Raw genomic sequence first — 21,433 nt, 5'->3', positions numbered from 1 at the left:
CGTCACCTGGGAACCGGTGTCCAGCAAAGCGTTCATGGGGATACCGTCGATCACGATGGGGAGAACTCGTCGCCCTCCGATGTATTTGGTTCTCCAGTTTTGTGAGCCTGATTGTCCTACTCCTGGGGGTTGGCCCTCTGCCCCAGGGGTTGCTCGTTTAAATGACAGTACCTTGCAAGATGGCCCACCTGGTGGCAGCGGCGGCAGATAGGTCATCCGTCCCGATGAAAGCGATCGTCGTCCCTGCCTCTGGTCGACGGCACCCTCCTCTGTTGCTGCCAAGGGACATCTTCCAGTCTGGAAGCCAGCTGGATCTTCTCCTTGGGGGCCTCCTGTAGAGACTGTACGGTCCAGGCTAGGGCAGCAACGCTCTTGGTCAGCTCCTGCATCTGGAGGCGTAGTCCTGAAGGGGAGTCGTCTTCCAGGATCTGGGCATCGGCCTCGACGGAAACTGGCGTGTCCGGCGCCACCTCCTGGTGGTATGTGAGGGCTTGACACCTGGGAAGCAAGGCATGGCTGGGCTGTCACTCCGGTAGCGCCTGGATGGTTATATCTTTGAATTGCGCAAAAGTCAGGTCTGGATTCTGCATAGCCAGGAAGTGTAATTGAGCCCTTTGGTGACTGCACAGGAGCCCCTCGATGAACCGCTCTTTCAGGAGTTTATCTTCATCTTTCATGCTGTTTGGGTCACTCTGCTTGATGGCCCGCAGGGCCTCCTGGAGATTAAGGGCATAGTCCCGTAAGCTATCCTGCGGCCTCTGCTTGCACCCATAGAACGTCAATTTAATTTCTGTAGCGGTGCGGGTGTCAAAGGTGGCTTTAAGCTTTGCGAAGACCTGCTGCGCAGTTCTCTCATCCGCGGTGGGCCAGGACTTCACTTCTCTCAGAGCCGCTCCAAAGAGTTGGCCTGTTATCATATGAACTTTCTGAGGCTCTGTCAAGGGATAGAACTCGAGCAGGCTGCAGATCCCTTCCTTAAAGTCAGTTAGTGTATGCGATTCTCCAGAGTATCACGGGAGCCAGGCTGCTCCAGGTAGGTACGGCATGGAGAAGGGCATTATGGCTGCTGTAGCCGCAGCAGTATCCGGTTGGCTGATGGGGGCGGCAAGCTCTGCGGCAACCGGCGGTGGTACAAGGCCCGCGGCTGCGTCTACTGCGGGGCCCGAAGCAACCCCTGGGTCTGCGGCTGCGACCGCCGCCTCTGCTCCTCCCGAATCAGACATGGCCGTTCCTTCCCCCTGCTAACCTGCTGGAAGTCGGGGATTTCTCTTCCGGAATCGGCACCTCACCGCATCTTCCTGTCCCGCACTCTTTTTAGCCGGCTCCGCCCACGAAGCTATGGCTCCTCCCCTCGTGCTCCGCACGGCGCGGCAATGGCGGATTTTGACGGCAAATAGCAATACACAGTCTTTGCAATAAATCACTATTCAAGCACAATTCAGTCACAGTTCCAAGGCACACATGACCTGATTCTTCAGGCTTAAGTAGATCCTGTTTGTGACGCCAAGTTGGAGCGGCCCCCAAACGCAGGGCAACGGGGTACTCGGTACCGGGTCTATCTCTCTGTTCTGGGGGCATCACGGTGGCCTGACCCGGTCTGTGGCCCTGCTAAGGGGCGCCCAATTAAAGATGTAGGTGACGGTGTAGGTCGCAGTAAATATCGAGGACATAGGGTTGCAGTCTCTTTACCTCTTTACTGAAGGCTTCGGCATCCGCAATCCAGAGCGCTGCTAACAGAGCTGGCTGAGACCGGCCGGTCCAAAGGCACATCCAGAGTTCCCTTATGCAGGTGGAAATCAGTGGCCTTCCTACCAGTGCCTGTGTGTTGTAGTACCTCCCTGCTGAGCACCACGGGATAGTCCTCACAACTGTCGTGTATGTTTCTGTTCTTTCTCTCCGTCCCCCAGATGATATGGATAGGATGCACCCGTATGACGGGGTAGGCCTGGAGTTATTTTATAGGGAACCTAGGAACGCCCCTCTCCCAAAATTGCCTCCGTGGTCTTCGTTAGGTGTAAAGGTGAGACAGCCAACCTAAAGTTAACTGCCCGGCCGTAGTTCAAAGTAATGCAAAGAGTCTCTTACTTCATCGGCGTTCCGGCCGCCGGCTACGCGCCTCAGAAGGATGTTGCTGATCTTGGGGCACGACCCCTTCTGGTTCTATCTCCTTTGTGCTGTGATCCCATTTCTCCACAATATGCTTCGCTTCGTGTCCTTTCTTAGGAGTCTGCCGCTAAAGGGTCAGGCACGGCTCCATAACGATCTGTCTGTGTTAATGCTGCTGTCAGGATCCCACCCCTGACAGGTCCTCTCTCAAACTCTCCCCAGCTACTTTCTACCTGACTTCCTATCCAACCCCCAGTTTTACCCATGTGTGAGTAGTGGCCTAGTAGATAGAACCTTTTGCTCCCCCTGGCGGCCGGAGTGTGAAGTGTAATGTGTGTCTGTGATACCTGCAAGGTGAACTCTTTTAGTGCAATCAGACGTACCATCACTCCCCTTATTGGCGTAGCGACAGTACTGCAACGACCAGGACTCTGGCGCGCTGCAAGAATGGGCAAGAATTTCAGTCTCTCGATGTACAAAACTGATAGAGACATACCCCAAGAGACTTGCAACTGTAATTGCAGCAAAAGATTGCACAACAAAGTATTACGTTAGAGGGGCCGAATAATATTGCACGCCCCACTTTTCAGTTTTTGATTTTCCAAAAAAATTAAAAATAACCAATAAATTTCATTCAACTTCACAATTGTGTTCCACTTGTTGTTGATTCTTCACCAAAAATTTACATTTGGTATCTTTCTGTTTGAAGCATTATATGTGGGAAAAGTTTGAAAAGTTCCAGGGAGCCAAATACTTTCGCGAGGCACTGAATGTTTTAAATTGTCACTTTATTATGATTCCAATAAGGAAATAAAATTACAGCCTCAACAATGCGATACTTCTACTTGTATGAATTATTGGAATTCCGCAAATGGAATCCACTTCATTGTACTTGTGAGGATTGCATGCATGCATGCCTGTCTACTGTATATACTTGTGGCAAGACCGATTACTTTGTATAAATGGTGATTTACAGCTAAGCCAATTACTGAAGGATTTAACTCCATGAGTAATGTATGGGATCACGGCTCATTCCTGGTGTTGTTGTCGGTCATGAACGTAAACTCAGGATTGTTTTCAAACACTAGGATACAATTTCTTGCACACAGCTTATTATGCTAAATGTTTTCTGCTCTCTGAGTACATATCCATAGCACTCACCCACTCAGCATCTTCTGACTCATAGCAACATGCCAGACAGGGCTCAGGAAGGAGTTTATTTACCCTACAAGAATATTTTCTGCAAAACATAACAGTTGAAGCCACTTTACAAGTGACAGGTGATGGGCCTAAAAAGAAAACAGCGATATCGGCTTATGAGATATGTCTATGGAGACTGTCATGTACCTGTAATTATCACCTAGAGCTAAATCAGGATTAGTGATGATCACCTACTGGGATCAAAGCAAGTGTTGCATCTTACTAACCAGCTGTTCTAATAGACACAAAGACTTACTGTAGTAGAAGCCATCCTTGTACCCATCTTTTAAAACACATCAACAAGACATGCATTCTATCACCCTTAACGTAAATACATATATATCTTTGCCATCAATCATCATGACATTATCTTGACATTACAGTGTCATAACATTGATGCAATTGTTGTCTAATGTTTTCAGATGTTCTGTCACAAATTTAACATATCATTATTATCCATACTTTTCCAAAATTATTAGTTTATGTATCCCTTAAATGTTGACTTTTTTGAAGACTAAAGACTCTACGATTTCATATAAGGGGTCATCTGACTATACCATGTAGGACCAAAGGATCGTGCAATTGGAATTCAATCCTTTAGGTAGATATGCCACAGCTGGATGATGCAAGGAGATAAACTGTTGGATTATTCTGGCAGCAGTAGTCTCATACAGAACAAACCTGGCCAAGCCAAATGTTCCGGTGCATGGGGTAATCTGGAGAGATACAGTAGCTAATATCTAATGTTTAGGAATAGCTTAACATTCAGTTTCTTATGTGCTACTATTCACATTCACTATTCTAGATCTGGATCAACTACTTGACCAAATAGGATATTTTATACTAGCCATGAATAAACTGATTATCTAATTGCAAGCTAAGCACTGTATTTTATTGGTAGAGTTAAGACTTTAAAGAGAACCTATCACCTCTTGGGAAACTTCTTCAAGTAAAAGAAGATCAAATATAAACCTTTTTTAAATAGATATATAATTAGGTAAAGTAAAACATTTCCTCAGTAATTTATTGATAAAAACCCTGGTTCGTTAAGAGAAGGAAATTGAAGCCAGCTCAAGTTAGTAGTCTCATTTTTTGTCTGCTGTGAGAGGGTTTTTGCTGCTAAGCTTAGCGATACCAATGTGTGAGGTGAGCCTAAAGGAGTGCAGAATGTAAATAACACCGAAGGGTCTCTTTACTTATGCTAAATATAGTTAGATATGATGCTAGTTCACATTGATCCCTGTATATCGTGGAGTAGTTGAAGCAGCAGAGGTAAATTATAAAGCCTTCTCTGGGTGGTGTGGTGCCGCTATTTCAATTTAATTGCAATATGTAGTAAGAAACTCAGATTAATCTTTTACAAGTAGCTATGTCCTCCTATTTGCAGTTTAATCTTTTATAAACAGCTATGTCCTCTTCCTTAGCTGTTCTGCAGAATTCAAAGGACATTTTATTACGTGAATGATAAATAGCAATAGTCAGTATCAAGTAAAGCTCACACTCCTGGTTGATAAGAGTACACTGATTCACTGCTCATTGGGATGCATTTGTGATTTACCTTGTTTGTGAATTTGATAAGGAGCATTTACGAGACAAATAAGTTAATCGATTGTCCTATAGTAGTTAATGGACAAGTGAATTGACAAAACAGATGAATCGATGGCTCCATCCTTATTCCTGCAAATCTACACATGGCTCCACTTACGATTCACATTTTGAGCTCACCATGAAAAAGAGAAACTAAAGCCTATCTCCCTGTAATTTAGAGAGAAATCAACTTCTTTGCTAATATCTTGGATCTGACAAAAGTCTTAGCATTTTTCTCATAACTGATAGGTCGTCTTTAAGGAAGCTTCTGGAAAGTTTACATTTCCAGAATAAGGCTGCATTCATACATCTCATGTTTCATTTTCTCAAATGTAAAAAAAGACTAATGGTTTGAAGAAAAGAACAGGAATATGAAATGCTCAAGGACTATAATGGGTACTTGTGTGAAATTAAGCATACAAAACCCCCAAATGTGTGAAAGGGGTCTAACTCTGTTTTTCTAGATACAAAGATTAACTAATTAATGAGAATCAGGTTGGGTTCCCACCGTGTTTGGGATGAATATTTTGCACACACTGTATGTTGTATAAATCTCTGTATCAAATTTGTTAAAGATGCCGACAAATTTTTATTATTATTTTTTCTTTTCATAGACATATGCCAAAACAGTTATTTTGGCATACATTTGACTGGCAATTGTGAGTGAAATCTCTTCTATGCCTTTTGAACTCCAAATAGTAAGATATGTTTTATGAGCTCTCTGGAACTCAATACAGCACAACCTTAGCATGGTGTACTAAGCAGTATTTCTGGTTTATTAATGCACAGCTCAAGTTTAAATAGTGTCAGAAACAAAGAAAACTTCCTGCCAAAGGATGAAGCCAATAGGAATTTAGGGGTGTGAACAGAAATGTGAAACTTCTCCACCCAGCATTGTTAGTTATTGATCACCATGAAACAGGAGTTATAAGACAAGATGGATACACAGGGACTGAGTACGTTCTCTCACACAATCATTGCTCTACATGTTTAGAAAAAAATCTGTAATCAGGAAAAAATGTATAATTCACTGTATACATTTTTATCAGAGTAAATGACTGATGTGCAATTGTATTAGAACACAGTGGGACAGACTTGGAGAAGACAATTATAAACATTTCCGGAGGTTATTATCAAAGAGGTGTGAACATATCCTAAAGTAATTACTGTTTGTTCAGTTATATCATTTGCCATTATATAGTATGTAAAGTGTCTCCAAATAGAGATAAATATATTTCCAATAGCTTTTTTCATAACTTACAAACCTATAATCAAATACTAAGGGGCCGATTCATCAAGAACGGAGTTGTTCATGCCAGTCTTGATGAGGGGGTGTGCTGGAGTCAGACTCCTGATTCATGCAGATGTTCATGCCTCTTCTTCACGATTCTGAAGTGTCTGACGAGTGGCGTGCACCTTTACTCAAGTACTGAAGCGAGATTTCTGTGGTAGAAAATCATAATAAGATGAGCTGTGGCATCCCGACCCACTGCACCGTCATCCCGCTTCAGTTCCACCCATCTCAATGAAGCTGGGAGAAACTGGAGTGAAGACGCCAAAAGTTGCAAAACTATGAGTTGCGCCTAAATTTCAAAGCTTTCGCACCAGAATTCTGGCTTGAAATCTTTAACGATTCAGACCTTAATTATTACAATTTGCTTTCTTTAATCCCTCTCTTGGAATGTATGAAACGGAATTCATTGCTATGAGTTGCATCACTGGTTTCAAATGCCTTTTCTTTTAGCTAACAGAATATTACAGATAAATGCTTTATAATTTGTACCTTCGATTAGCAAAGGATAAGGATGCTTCAGGCAAAAGTTTAGAAAGTGAGACACCACTTACAATATTTTTATTTCTTATAACGATTGTACAAAGTGTCCTAAATTCAGCTCATTTCATGGTACACATTGTAACCGGTGATGGTTGTGGTCTAGTAAGAATTGCGTGAGCTTGCACATTTTTAGCCAATTTGTACAGTAATGTGTATTCGCATGATAATATGTGCCTGTTATGCATTATCGTTGGCACAAGAAGTGACCCGACCCACACACATCTCAGCAGGACAGCAGCAAGCAGTAGGCCCTTTGGACTTCATGTAATTTATAACAATTTAGAGGTCCATGACATTAAAGGTCAAAGCCCTCGTACTCACAAAGCTGTTATATTTCCCTTACTCTGTGCAATTTCATGCATGGCTTGTGCAACTATCGGCTTATAGGGCTGAAGAGAAAGAAGCAGCGTGTAAGGTCTGGAGGTCAGGGTCATTACTGATCTCATATTGCTAAGTGTGGTAGTTTAAATTACAATTATCAAACTGTGTTCATGGTTGAAGGGAAAATATTCTATGAGCAGTGTAGATATAGTAAGTTTGGCAGCTCAGTATGGTAGTATCAGTCATTGCCCCAATATTGAAAAGGACAATTTTTTATTATTTACCAATATCATAATATCCAGAAATTTGCGATCCAATATTGATCCAAATTGTCTTAATTGGTTTCAAGATCAAATGTAATAAAAACTTAGAGAAAGTCCTAAAGAGGCAATTGTATCATGATGGGGATATGTGATCAAAAAGATAGAGAATAGCCACGTAGAACAGATTTAACATGGCAAAAAATGAAACCTGGCAAGCACCAAGAAATAACTGTTAGAAATTACCAGATTCTTTTACTTTAGGGAAAGACATACAATATAATCATCAGAAAAAAATGGCTTCTTTCTACTGATGTATCACCTCACCACTCTTGTCAATAGCTTAGGTCTGGTATTGCAAGCCTTCCCTATTTAAATCAGTACTGTTGCAAATCCAGACGCAGCCTACAGACAAGAGTGGTGCTGTTCAAGGTAAAAAGCTGCTTTCATAAACTCACACAAGTTTTATTGAGGTTGTTTAATTATTTATTTATTTTTAAAAAGGGATATAGTGGCATGACAAAAAAGGAAAAAGAAGTAGTACTCACATCCCCCCTGCCCCAGCTTTGGTTCTGGCCCACTCCTGATACCCTTTGACATCTGCTTTCTGGTACCTTTTAACACAGAGTGAATACTTAGCCAACAACTGAGTTAAGAGGTGACCTGCCTCAATCAGTGATTGGCTAAGGGATATGTCCTGTATGTCACTAGGAAACACTAAGCAGAGATGAACCGGGACCCGGTGAGCTGCATGGAGTCACAGAAGGTAAGTATTAACTTTTTTATGCCCCTCGGAGCCTTTACAGAGAACCTGTCTCCAGGTGTTCCCGATATAAAGTGTGTCCACCACCTTTGCTGCCTGTTTTATAGTATTCTAAGAAGATGTAAATGAGTATCCAGCCCCCTCTACATAGCCCCCCCCCCAAATCTTTTATAATGCCCTCATATTGTGTGGTCTGGTCCGATGGCCATCTCTGCTCGCAAACAGCGTCCTCCTACTTGCTTCATCTAGATAGCACAATCTACATTATCCACACAGTCTACCTCAATTGTGCTCCTGCCCAGGCGTACTTCACTCTGACCTCAGCAGGGCAGAGAAAACTACTGTAATGCGCATGCGCTAGAAGAGGCCAAAGAACACCAATGACCCAGAGGTAAAGTCAATGCATGCGCATGACAGTACTTTCCTCTGCCCTCAGCAGAGCAAAGCGAAGTATGCCTATGCAGGAGGGAGCACAATTGGGGGACGCTGTGTGGATGACATAGGGCACGTCATCCACATGATGCAGGAAAGGAGGACAGCGAATCTGACCAGAGAAGAAGCACCAGACCAAGACCAGCGACGTGCATTGGATCTGACAGTGCTGTATGGGGGCATTACAATAGATATTTTTGGGGCTATTCAGGAGAGGTTGGATTCATAGAATACTGTAAAACATGCGGCAATGGTGGTGACTATTCCTTACCGTATATTGGGAAAACCTGGTGACAGATTCCCTTTACAAAAAAAAACAAAAAGTAATCATCTTGACAACCCCTTATCTTCTATTTTATACAGTCATAATATTTATCTTATGTTCATATTTTCAGGTCTGTTATTTTCTTTCTTCTTTCAATTTTCTGTTATGGCGGTAATAACCATGCCAAAATATACACGAGTTAAAGATACATGACTAATCTTAAAGTGTTCTCTGCAATTCTCCATTTTATATATGATTGTTGTGATCCATTTCAACTGCTGAGTGCCCGATGTCTTCTTTATTGACCTCACAAAGGGCAGATGTCTTTGTTTCAAACTAATAGGGTGATGATACGTAACATTCTTATATCTGCCAAGATGAACTCCTCTCTGACTGACAAGATGATTTAGCAATCTGTATATGAGTGAAAGTCCTTCCTTTAGATCAGTGCAATGTAGCAATCATCTTTTCAAAATCAGTGAGCAACCATCCATGTGTATGAACCTAGGAAACAGAATGTTTCTTACTGAACCGTTGTACTCTGAAATGAAAAGTATGCGGTTAGGTTTAATTTATCTTTATAACCCGTGACCATTTGTAATACTGTGTTCTCTCATAAAGAATTTGACCCATGTCAAGGCCTTAGACTTATGGCTTGTGTCTATCATAAAGACACCTGAAGAAAAAGATAATCATCAAGAATGTATTATAAGTCTTTCAATCAGTCTGGACCTGCATCTGCCATAGTGATATTTATGCACAATTCTCCTATTCAAATATCCATTAAAGAGGTTGTCCACTGCTTTAACATTGACGACTTATCCTTAGGATAGGTCATCAATGTATTATCCATGGTGGTGCCAAATCCGGCATCCCTGCCAATCAGCTGTTCTCGGTGTCAGTGACCGGAAATGCTCAGTTACAAAGCTTCTTCGACTACTGATAGTGGCTGAGGCTGGGTAATGCACATCAGCCCCCTGATCAAATCAATAGGGGGAAGATGTGGCCGCTATCAGTAGATGGAGCAGCTCTTTTACTGAACACTTCCAGCAGCCGTTGTCACCATGAACAGCTGATCGGCAGGGATGCCGGGTGTTGCACCTCCACCGATGAGACATTGATTACCTATCCCAAAGATAGGTCATCAATGTTAAAGCAGTGGACAACCTCTTTAAAGGTAGCTAATCTGAAGGTACAAAAACCATGGCTACTTCACTATAATTTTGAGTACAATTTAGCTCTCATTAGTAAAAATGTCCTCATTGCATCATCATTTGATATGACAGAGCTCTAGTTTTTTGGTCATTAAAGAGTGATGTTTCATGAAGTCATTCCTTTAGGGTTGGGGACCTGGATGGCATTCAGGACTACTCACTGAGAGTGAGAGCAACTCTTGTTCTTGTGAACTCAGCCACTCCACATATTATACATTGATTAGAAAAGCGATGATGTAATATTAGATATTCTGTTTGGCAGACAGGGGTGACAGATGCCAGACCCAAGGAGATTAGCTGATCACTGGGACAACTTCTATTTAAAAAGCTTAGAAAAACAAATTTCAAATATTCTATAATGTTACTAGAAGGGCACCCCGCTTTATTGCAAACAATTCTTTGGGCAACAAATATATGTGTGAAACACATGGACAGCCTATTTTAAAGAGTTATTCCTAACTAGGACTTATCATCCATCAACAGAATAGGTTGGAACTTGCTGATTGCTGAGGACCCAACCACTAGGACCCCAAACCCTCATAAAACAAGGCTCTGAGGCATCAAGTTAGAATGAAGAGGTGACCATTGCATGCACGTTAACATTTAACACGTTATCAATGGGGCTGTCAAAGAAAACGAGCAGAGCCCTCATATTTTAGAGGTCAATTTTTGGGACTTGTGGGATTCTCCCAGAGATTGTCGAAGTATTACCTATTCTGTGGCTAGGTGATAACTTCCCCTATTTTGGAATAACTCTTCAATTTGATTTACTACATTTAAAGTTTAATTTCTCTTAAAGGGAACCTGTCACCTGAATTTGGCGGGACCAGTTTTGGGTCATATGGGCGGGGTTTTCGGGTGTTTGATTCACCCTTTCCTTACCCGCTGGCTGCATGCTGGCCGCAATATTGGATTGAAGTTCATTCTCTGTCCTCCGGAGTATACGCCTGCGCAAGGCAATATTGCCTTTTGTCTGGTGTGTACTCCGGAGGACAGAGAATGAACTTCAATCCAATATTGCGGCCAGCATGCAGCCAGCGGGTAAGGAAAGGGTGAATCAAACACCCGAAAACCCCGCCCATATGACCCAAAACTGGTCCCGCCAAATTCAGGTGACAGGTTCCCTTTAAATGCTCTACAGAAAACCAAACACTTCCTGCAGATTCCCCCAAAATACCATCATCGACTGTTTTAAGAATAAGTCATTGTCCAAAGCAGATAACTCTTTCAACTGTTCATTAAAGAGTCTTGTAGGACTAATGACAGGGGAAATTCTTGCAAAATTTATATTTTAAAGAGGGTTTTTATTGAACTCTACAGTTCTATGCAGAAAACAAACAAGTAGTGAATGATAATAAATTTTATAGGCATCTTTAAACCAAAGTTTTTCAAATACGGTACTTGGATGGAAGTCAGTGACAACTTACAATTCCCTACCTTTTTCATGACTTTTTTCCTCTTGCTCCATCCCAATGCTATTCCATTACCTGTCACTGTTATTCAGTGTGTTTTTCGCTGTCATTGTACTGTCTTCCAGTACTTAGCACATTTTTACACTGGAGCGCACCATCCTTAACCCCTTACCGACATCGGACGTACTATTCCGTCCGATATCGGCTCCCTCGCTTTGATGCAGGGCTCCGCGGTGAGCCCGCATCAAAGCCGGGACATGTCAGCTGTTTTGAACAGCTGACATGTGCCCGCAATAGGCGCGGGCAGAATCGCGATCTGCCCGCACCTATTAACTAGTTAAATGTCGCTGTCAAACGCAGACAGCGGCATTTAACTACCGCATCCGGCCGCCCGGCCGGATATGACGTCATCGCCGACCCCCGTCACATGATCGGGGGTCGGCGATGCATCAGGAAGGTAACCATAGAGGTCCTTGAGACCTCTATGGTTACTGATGCCGGCGTGCTGTGAGCACCCCCCTGTGGTCGGAGCTCACAGCACACCTGCATTTTAGCTACATAACAGCGATCTTATGATCGCTGTTATGTAGCAGAGGCGATCGTGCTGTGCCTGCTTCTAGCCTCCCATGGAGGCTATAGAAGCATGGCAAAAGTAAAAAAAAAAAGTTTTAAAAAATGTGAAAAAAATAAAAAAAACACAAAAGTTTAAATCACCCCCCTTTCGCCCCAATCAAAATAAATCAATAAAAAAAAAATCAAACCTACACATATTTGGTATCCCCGCGTTCAGAATCGCCCGATCTATCAATAAAAAAAAAGCATTAACCAGAATTATGTTTTTTTGGTCGCCGCGATTTGCATTAAAATGCAATAACGGGCGATCAAAAGAACGCATCTGCACCGAATTGGTATCATTAAAAACGCCGTCTCAGCATGCAAAAAATAAGCCCTCAACCGCAAAGTTAGGAATTTTTTTTCACCACTTAGGTAAAAAATAAACTAGTCATGTTAGGTGTCTATGAACTCGTAATGACCTGGAGAATCATAATAGCAGGTCAGTTTTAGCATTTAGTGAACCTAGCAAAATAGCCAAGCAAAAAACAAGTGTGGGATTGCACTTTTTTTGCAATTTCACCGCACTTGGAATTTTTTTCCCATTTTCTAGTACACGACATGGTAAAACCAATGATGTCGTTCAAAAGTACAACTCGTCCTGCAAAAAATAAGCCCTCACATGGCCAAATTGACAGAAAAATAAAAAAGTTATGGCTCTGGGAAGGTGGGGAGCGAAAAACGAAAACGAAAAAACGGAAAAAGCTCCGGGGGTGAAGGGGTTAATTGATGCCTCTGAAGGAAATAAGCTGTCTAATTTCCTTGCACTCCTGTGTAAAATGAAGAGGAGGTAAAGGATGTATTAACTGGTCCTTGCCTAGGCAGGCTATGAAGAATGGGTGCCTTAGCTAAGTGTTCTAGTGCACAAGCGAAGTGGAGCTTAAGGAACGCAAGCTCCCAGCAGACACTGTGTGGTTGCTCAGTTTATGCAGTGATGTCCTGCTTCTTCTGACAGCTGGGAATAGGAGCTGTTCATTCCCACCACAGTTTTCGTGTTTGTCTTATTTTTTTTTTTTCTAAAGATATAAACGTTTAATATTTTACATGTGGCATTGTGGCGGTCGCTCTCCTGAGGGCCCCTTACATCTTCTTGTTTGTAGCACTTCAATCCATTAAACTCCGCATTGTCCTGCCATCAGGGGTCCTCAGGAGGAATCTCACTGACCTGAAAAAAGTCCCCTTACAGAAATAAAGTTCTTTTCCAGCCATCAAGAGACTTGTTTGTGGTTAGAAAAGAAATACAATAATGCATCATTCCCTGGCTCACTCCGAGTTTTATCACAATTTTAACATCCTGATTGGCAGTTGTAAAATCCTGTTGTCCATGAAAAAATGCACTTAATCTTACTCATGTAGCACACCAAAACTGTTTTAATTACAGATGAGCAGATCAAGCAAAATTCTAATGACCCTGTTTGTGCGGATTTTACCAGGAAAATTTATTTAAGGAAAAGTTATTTTCTGTGAATTTAATTTTCTTTCCAGACCCCAGCGCATAATAAATATAAGATGTAACAAAAAAAAAAAATCTTTATACTCACTGCTCACCTCCCTGACCATTCCGCTCCTAACCATCTCCGTTCAGGTTCTCGTTGCATCTCACCTGGTTCTGATGAGGATGGGAGGGTTCTGTGGAAGCTCAGGGAGGATCACAATGTCATGATGTCCAAACGTGAGCTGTAACTTTGCACGCACATGCACAGAACCGTCCCGACTATCTGTGATGGGTGTACCCGGTGATGGTGAATTTGGACAGATGTGGAACTTTGTAAAATTTGAGTAAAGTTCTCTTCCACTCAAATCTATTAGCTCCTTTCTAACTTTAATGTGACGTCACGAGACATTATTACTCTATCTGTGTGCAAGTAACATTGAATTGGGGACAAAATTAGACAAAAATGTGTTATTGTGTTTAAAACTGTATAAATCTATGGTAAAGAATCAAATTTAGAAATCTAGGAAGAAAGGTGGACATCACCAGTAGGGCAGCATCAGAACTCGTTAGTTGTAAAAGGATGGTAGAGAGATCATGAGTTGCACATTCTTTTTTTTATGATGCCACAATTCAAGAAATGGACTACAGCATGGACTTTGAACAACGGTGACAACCAGAATTAAACATTTTTGACTTGTGAGACCCTAATACAAAAGAGGTGGAGCAGTCATGCCCTAAATATCTCCCAATCTTGCCCCTTTGAAAGTCTTTTGCTTAATTCAAACATATAAAAATAAAGCATTTTCCAAAGAAAAATCTAGTTGGTGGTAATCTTTATTTTTTTGGGGAAAGGTCTAGCTTCAACAATTAAGGAATTTTGTGCCACTTCATAAAGGGGGGTCACTAGTCACCTTAAAGGTTGGCCAATTGAGTTGACATTTTAAGTATACACTTTCATAATTTTGTAGTCAACATTGCAATAAATGGCTACAAAATTGCCATCGCCATACAATTATCTATTGACCCTCTACTCTATGTATTTTGATTATTACAATATCTTACTAAATAAGATTGATGTCAAGGTATAAGGTGGTAATTAGTCATATTTATTTGCACCATCAAAGTGCAATAACTTTGTAAACGACTCTTGTTTATGAAGCGTTAGCTTATGGAAACCCAACGTTTTCTACAATAGTCGTCTTCATGAGCTAAAGGAAAATCATTATTTTTCAATAGATTTTCTTATTCAAACTCAATATTAATTATTTTATGACAAAATCAATAGATATTAGAGTGTAAGGATCATTTTCATTTATCAAGTGGAATAATAATGAACCAAATGAACTTCAATAAATAGGTCAATGTGCACAACAATGCTTCAGAGCCAATTTCAAAATGTCCAACTCCATTTAGATGTTGTTTTTTTTCTCACAAATTTTGATCTGGGAATACTTAAAGAAACATACTCAAGTTCTTGATGTAGTAGCTTTAGTTCATAGATTTATAACATTTTCATAAATTGCCCAATTTTTTATTTTTAATTTATAGAATTACAATTACGTATTTTTGGCTTAAAAGTGTCCATATGTCTACCTAGGAATCGTTTGAAACGAAGGTGGTTTTTCGGGTGAACTGTGACCAAAGTTAAAAATAAGATATTCTTGTCAGAACACAAATCAAACCAACAGAATACCAAAAACAGAACACAATGTCCCACGCCAATTCAGGGACTCCCACGGTCCCAAGTATTCTCAGTTTCTCAGTAAGATCATGTGCCGTCTTCAAACACTAATCAGTTGTCACAATGTGGAAGGAAGAGCAGTGCCCACGTTTGGAATTCAGAACACATACCCCATCAGTTTCCAAACTCCCACCTCACTAAGCACTAGTTGCAACTCAATCATTGTACCAGTACACTGTGAAAAACAAGTATCCTAGAGAACTGAGGGTTAAATTAGCTAAATTGGAAATATGCCAGTACGCCACAGCTAGAATATATTGTGCTCTGCGGTGTAAAAGTATTTAACGCTTTGCTGAGTCGCTTTGTAATTCATATCTATTTGCCCTTTTTCAGAAACTCTTGTTACTGCATATTTTTTATTACCAGGATGGGGATGGCCTCATATAAAAAGAAAAGTTATTATGAAAAAAATGATGACTTAAAAAAACAAACTAACAGCTACCTAAGACTAGTTACACCAATAAATGGAACCAAACACTTTCTGTATAAAAAAGTAAACAATAAAAATGATAAAACTGAACAATATTAATTCTTAAACCTATTGAGACTATTTAGATGTCTTTATTAGACATAATTATTATTTGTCATTCCTATTTGCAATCATCTTTGCCATCATCTTTTCAGTAGTCAACCTCTTAGGACCCTCAAGTTTGACTATTTTTCATATGATCCTATGGTAAGTCTGGTTCAGTAGATACAAGGGATATTTTAGATATTGATACTATAATGTTAGGGCTAAAATGCTTCCCAATAATATTCAGGAAAATTCAGCCTGAATCTTTAAAAAGATGGTGAAAACCTCAGCGCCAAAGAAGGTGGACAAAGAGGTAAGTTTTGCTTTCAATGAGTGTGTTTTATTTTGATCCGGCAAGGAATGGGAGAAGATATAAACCATATCTGCGCTGGTTCCTTGCCGGATCAAATTAAATCACACTCATTGAAAGCAAAACTTACCTCTTTGTCCACCTTCTTCGGTGCTGAGGTTTTCACCATCAGTAAGTCAGGACATTGGGTTCTTCCCTCAACTCAACTCAATTCTTTACAGCAGTGTCGCTGGTCAACTGTCTTCTGTCATGCATCTTTATGTAGCTATATCTCATTAATAGGAATCTGTCAGCATATGTTGCTATTTAATCTGAGAGCAGTATAATATAGGGCAAATGTGCCTGATTTCAAGGATGTGTCACTTACTTGAGTGTGCGATGTAGTTTCAATACAATCAATGTATTATCAGCAGAAGATTATCACTGTTGTACTGTTTGTTGCATGTGAGCCAGTCAGGCTAACCTATGTAACCTCACCCACACCTCTGATTGGCAGATTGCTGACAATGTACAGTGTACAGAAGAATCTGCCAATCAGTGGTGTGGGAGGGGTTATACAGGGCTCAGCATTTAGAGAAAACAGTGATTCTATCAAAACTGCAACAAGCAATCCAGTAAGTGACACATCATTGGAATCAGGCTCTCTTGCCCTTTGTTCTGCTGCTTTCAGAATACATAGCACAAAACCTGCTGACAGATTGCCTCTAATTAATATTTTTTATATATATTTTTAGTTTTAACTAATTACAAAAATGTATTAGCAAAAAGTAAATGGTTTACATATCCTGATCTGTGAGTATATTATGTATAAGAACAAATTAATGCTATTGTTTACAGAAATACAATTAGACATACTTCAGTGCTAAGATAATATTTCAGTACAGGGATGGGATATTACAACGGAAATTAACATATGCCTAAATAATTTATTATCCAAATAATAATATTCTAAAGCAGCATCACAAAAAGTAAGATGATTACAGAAATAACTTTAAAATATCTTTTTATTTGGGATCCCTTTAAAGGGAACCTGTCACTGGAAAAAACTCTATTAACCCACAGATATGGGATTAATCTGCAGGATAATGGCATTATTAACCTTCCCTGCGCTTGCTCTGAGCCGAACTCTCCCGGGAGAAATTGAACTTTATTCTCCCCGTCAGTGTTCCGGGTTCAGTCATGGGGTGGCGCCGATGAGGGTTCCGTGACCGCTCATACATAGAGCGGCGGCTCTAACCATGCCCCTGGTCATGACAGACAGCCGACCTTAGTGCTGAGCCAGTGTCAGTCAGGGCCAGAGGTGCGGTCAATGACTGAAATCTCACTGGTGCCGCCCCGGTGACTTCAACCGGAATGCTGCTGGGGGAACAACGTTCATTTTCTCCCAACAGCATTCAGCTAAGTGCAGCCACCTTGCAGTTTAATAACGCTATTAACCTGCAGATTAACCCTATATCTGCAGGTAAATAACATTTTTACTGGTGACAGGTTCCCTTTAAATGTAAGCAGTAGTTTATATGCTAGTATGTGATATATTGTAAAGCATATGATGGAACATCCCAACATTACACTTCAGCTTATGGATCGATTAAAGGAGCGAAAAAGCCGAACTTTAGGTTAAATAATGATAAATGAATGGCCGGGTGATGTCAGCAATAACTATTGACTTATTGTAATGAATTTCTGACTACACTCCGAGAGCAATCAGGAAAGATTTCCATTCATTTCTGTGTATATGAGAACTGCATTTGAACAATAATGATATTGACGTATTGTAAACTAAATTGTGAGTTTCAGATAAAAACATCTAATTCGGCCAATTTACAAGCCGTATGAGATGTTACCTTGCACCCTGCTAAAAATCTACAATCCTCTTTAGCGCAAGTCAAAGGTTGGCTTTGGGACCGGATTCCAAATTGCATCAAAATCTCATGTGCACGTTTACTGTGACTTTGGTGCAACATTTATTTTTTTCAGATGTTGTAGGCATCTCTGTTGATGAAACGTTGAATATGTATCCCATTGAAATTAATAGGAGTTCGACTGAGTTGTGAACTTCAGCTTTTGTGCCACCAGAAGTCTAGAAGAATTGAAGGGACATTGGATATTTATCACTTATCAATTGGACAGGAACCCCACTGTTGCCACCCCTATCAATTGCTAGAACCATGGTTCTGAGTCTCCCATACTTCCTTACTCCACAAGCTTGAATTTTACTTTTGCTCTGCCACTTCATTAGATGACTATGGAACTGATGAAAACAACTGAGTTCTGTGTCTGTTGGACTCATAGACTTCATGAAGGGGCACCTTAGACTTTTAACGCAGTGGCCATGTATATAGAGGTTGTTCAACCTTAAACTACAAGTCTGCAGTTACCTTACTTGAATGCAGACTTGGGAGTCCTCATGTCATGAGCACTGCAAGCTGGGAGGATTCTCCAATGCAGGCGCTGGGAATGGCCGTCATGTGACCGCATGTATGCCATATGTATAATCCTGGCCACATGCTGACTAGATGGGCACGGCCAGTGTACGATGTCGGAAACAGTCTAGTCAGAAGGTAGCCGACCGTATGCAAATAGTATACTTGCTGTCACATGATCATGGTTTCTGGCGCAGGCAGAATCCGCACATCTCGTAGTGCACCTTGTGAGGAATCACAGACTTGTAGTTGATCACCGGACAACCCCATTAACAACCATTTCATTTAAACTCCTCATCACTGTGGTCATCCAAGAAAGGGCTCAGGCTCCTCATTTTAGTTATTGCTGTGGTCCAAGTAGTTTGGCTCCCAGCAATCCCCTACACTATTCATTGGTGATAAACCTCCTTATTGATATGACCCAATAGCAGAGATTGACTTAGCTTAAAGGGAATCTGACAATAGGTATTTGCTAACTCACCTGAGAACAGTATGATGTAGGTAAAGAGCTCCTGAATCCTGCGATGTGTCACTTAGTGTACTGGTTGCAGCCGTTCTGACACAGAGTTTTAATATTTAGCATGTAGGGAAGCAGAGAAAGCTAACCCCGCCCCCTGGCTCCCCGTGTATATAGTCTATAGACAGGTAACTGCCTATCACAGGAGGGGGTGTCGTTGGACCAGCGAGCATGTGCTGCTGTAGCTTCTGTAGTCCGGACAATGATAATCACTAGGTGATAAAACCTTCAGTGTAGGTAAACAACAGCATGATATGTAACCCATCCTTGAATTCTGTGATTTAACCCATATTGTCCTCAGAATACATTGCAAAAACCTGCTGATATATTCCCTTTAATGCAGCAGAATCGTGGCATAATTTGGTCCCAAATATTGTCTTTCATGACTTGCCCCATGTTATGTTGTTTTCTGAGCCTTGTCTGACAAGGGGCAGGGCTTTATTGAAAAGAGGGGTGGTTTACAGAAAAAGACATAACATAAGACTACTAAGGCTACGTTCACATTTGCGTCTTGCGACGCAGCGTCGTCGACGCGTAACGACGCATGCGTCATGCGCCCCTATCTTTAACATTGGGGGTGCATGTACATGCGTTGTCATGCGTTTTTGGACAACGCACGACGCATGTGTCGTTTGGCCGCACCTGGCGGGGCGCGGTCGACGCTACATGTTGCAGTTTTGTAGCGTAGTAAAAACGCGTGCGTCACACTTGCGTTGCCCGTGCGTCATAATTGTGTTACAATTCCCATTGAAAGCAATTGACAACGCACGGGACGCAAGTGCGTGCGTCGTACATGCGTTGTGCGACGCATGCGTCGTTAATTAAAATTACACAAAAAGTGTCTAGACGGTGTCTAGACAGTGAAAAAACATCCCCCATATATAAAAAACATGTTTGCATTGTTTGTCACTTTTGCTACAGCATACCACAGAGACCAGACCTACCAGAGCTCATCATCTGCTTTCAAGAGATGTAAGTATAGGATGATTCTGGGCATTTTAATGTTTTATTTTAAATTGTATTGGAAGTTGTGTATTCTGCACTGTGGTGTATTTTTATTCTGGTTGTGATGTATGGCGTTGTATATGCTTTCATTGTCTCCGGCCTTGTTGATTTTATTGTAAAGTATGGTGGTCTTTCCAGGATTGACTTTTCTTTTCCATTTTTTTGGGGGGGCTGTTTTTTTATTCTGGTTGTGATGTATATTTCTGGCGTTGTATATGCTTTCATTGTCTCCGGCCTAGTTGGTTTTATTGTAAAGTATTGGTCTTTTCAGGATTGACTTTTCTTTCCCATTTTTTTTCTTTTGGGGGGGGGGGGTTATTCTGGTTGTGATTGTGATGTGATTTTTTTTTTCTGAAATCTACTGTGCTGTTTATTTTGGGTTGTTCTGTGCATGCCGTTGTTCCACTGTCTTTTTTTTTTTAATAGAAATATTTTCTTTTTTAATCAGGTTCTGAAGAATTATAGGGCTTCATATGTAGCCGTGCTCTTTTATTTATTTTGTTATTTTTTTCTATTGTAACGTATAGCGGTATGGTTTGCCTTTTCTTGGGGCTTTTTGGAAATCAATGTTGTCAAAATTTGGCTTAAAAAAATCTTTGTCTTTTTGGATTAGTACATAGAGTCTGTTTATTTGTTTTGTTATCTTTCCTGGGACTGGTATTATGCTTTTGCTATACCCTGGCATTGTGCCGTCTCTGCCATTGTTTTTTATTTCAATGTATGGCGGTGTTGTTTGCTCAGCGCTTGTTCAGTTGTCATTGTACTATGCGTGCACTGTTCGTTGTGGTCGTAATGTTACTGTATGGATTTTTTGATATTTTCGTATATGTGCCTCTGTATTGTGTATAGTAAAATATATATATTTTTTTATTTTAGACTTTCATCTTGTTATTAGAGCAATGGCGGCCAGCAACTCGAGTAACACAACACTGCTGGGGAGTGTGGTGAGTACATGATCTACTGTTGCTTACTATTCGGTGTCATTTGTAGACGTGTCACTCAATTTTTTTAAACTATTTTCCAGGCTTCTTCAAGTGAGGAGGAACAGAGCCAGCAGGAGCAGCGACCTCGGGGCCAAGCTGTGGTGGCAAGACGGCGAGTAAGTATTTTTTCAAACAACCTAGTCAATTTTTTTTTTCTTTGGGGGGGAGGGGAGGGAAGAAGGAAGGGAGGGAGACCAATTTTTATTTATATTGCAAACATTAATGTGTTCCTATTATTCTAGGTTTCACAACGGGACCAAGATGAGGGCATTGATGTAGACATCATGGTAGCATCAATCCAGGAGCGAGGCCCGTTGTGGGACCCCCGTGACCCCCGGCACGCGGACCAGGTGGTTTTAAGACGCATGTGGGCTGAGGTGGCCAAATCGCTGTGGGATGGCTTTGGCAGCGCTTCACCCACGGTTGCCGAAATGCCGCTGTGACCTATCAGGCCAGGATACACAACCGTCTGTGATGTGTTCAACTTTTGTATCATCGC

At 41.3% G+C, this 21,433-nt stretch overlaps 1 protein-coding gene and 1 long non-coding RNA gene across 4 annotated transcripts in view; one reads left to right on the top strand and one right to left on the bottom strand.

The window, feature by feature from the left end:
- ERBB4 (erb-b2 receptor tyrosine kinase 4) overlaps positions 1–21,433 on the top strand; it is a 1,241,858-nt gene that overhangs the window by 533,030 nt on the left and 687,395 nt on the right. The gene's annotated exons all lie outside the window — the stretch shown is intronic.
- The window catches only part of LOC143784241 (uncharacterized), a 59,650-nt gene continuing 44,213 nt past the window's right edge, over positions 5,997–21,433 (bottom strand). For both annotated transcript variants that reach the window (XR_013217748.1, XR_013217749.1), the window contains exon 4: positions 5,997–6,336. This is a non-coding gene — a long non-coding RNA (uncharacterized LOC143784241). The remainder of the gene's footprint in view (positions 6,337–21,433) is intronic.

This window comes from Ranitomeya variabilis, chromosome 7 (genome assembly GCF_051348905.1).
Source record: "Ranitomeya variabilis isolate aRanVar5 chromosome 7, aRanVar5.hap1, whole genome shotgun sequence".
In the NCBI taxonomy this organism is placed as follows: Eukaryota; Metazoa; Chordata; class Amphibia; order Anura; family Dendrobatidae; genus Ranitomeya; species Ranitomeya variabilis.
The sequence above is the reverse complement of the archived record's forward strand: the minus strand, read 5'-3'. Positions and strand labels throughout refer to the sequence as shown.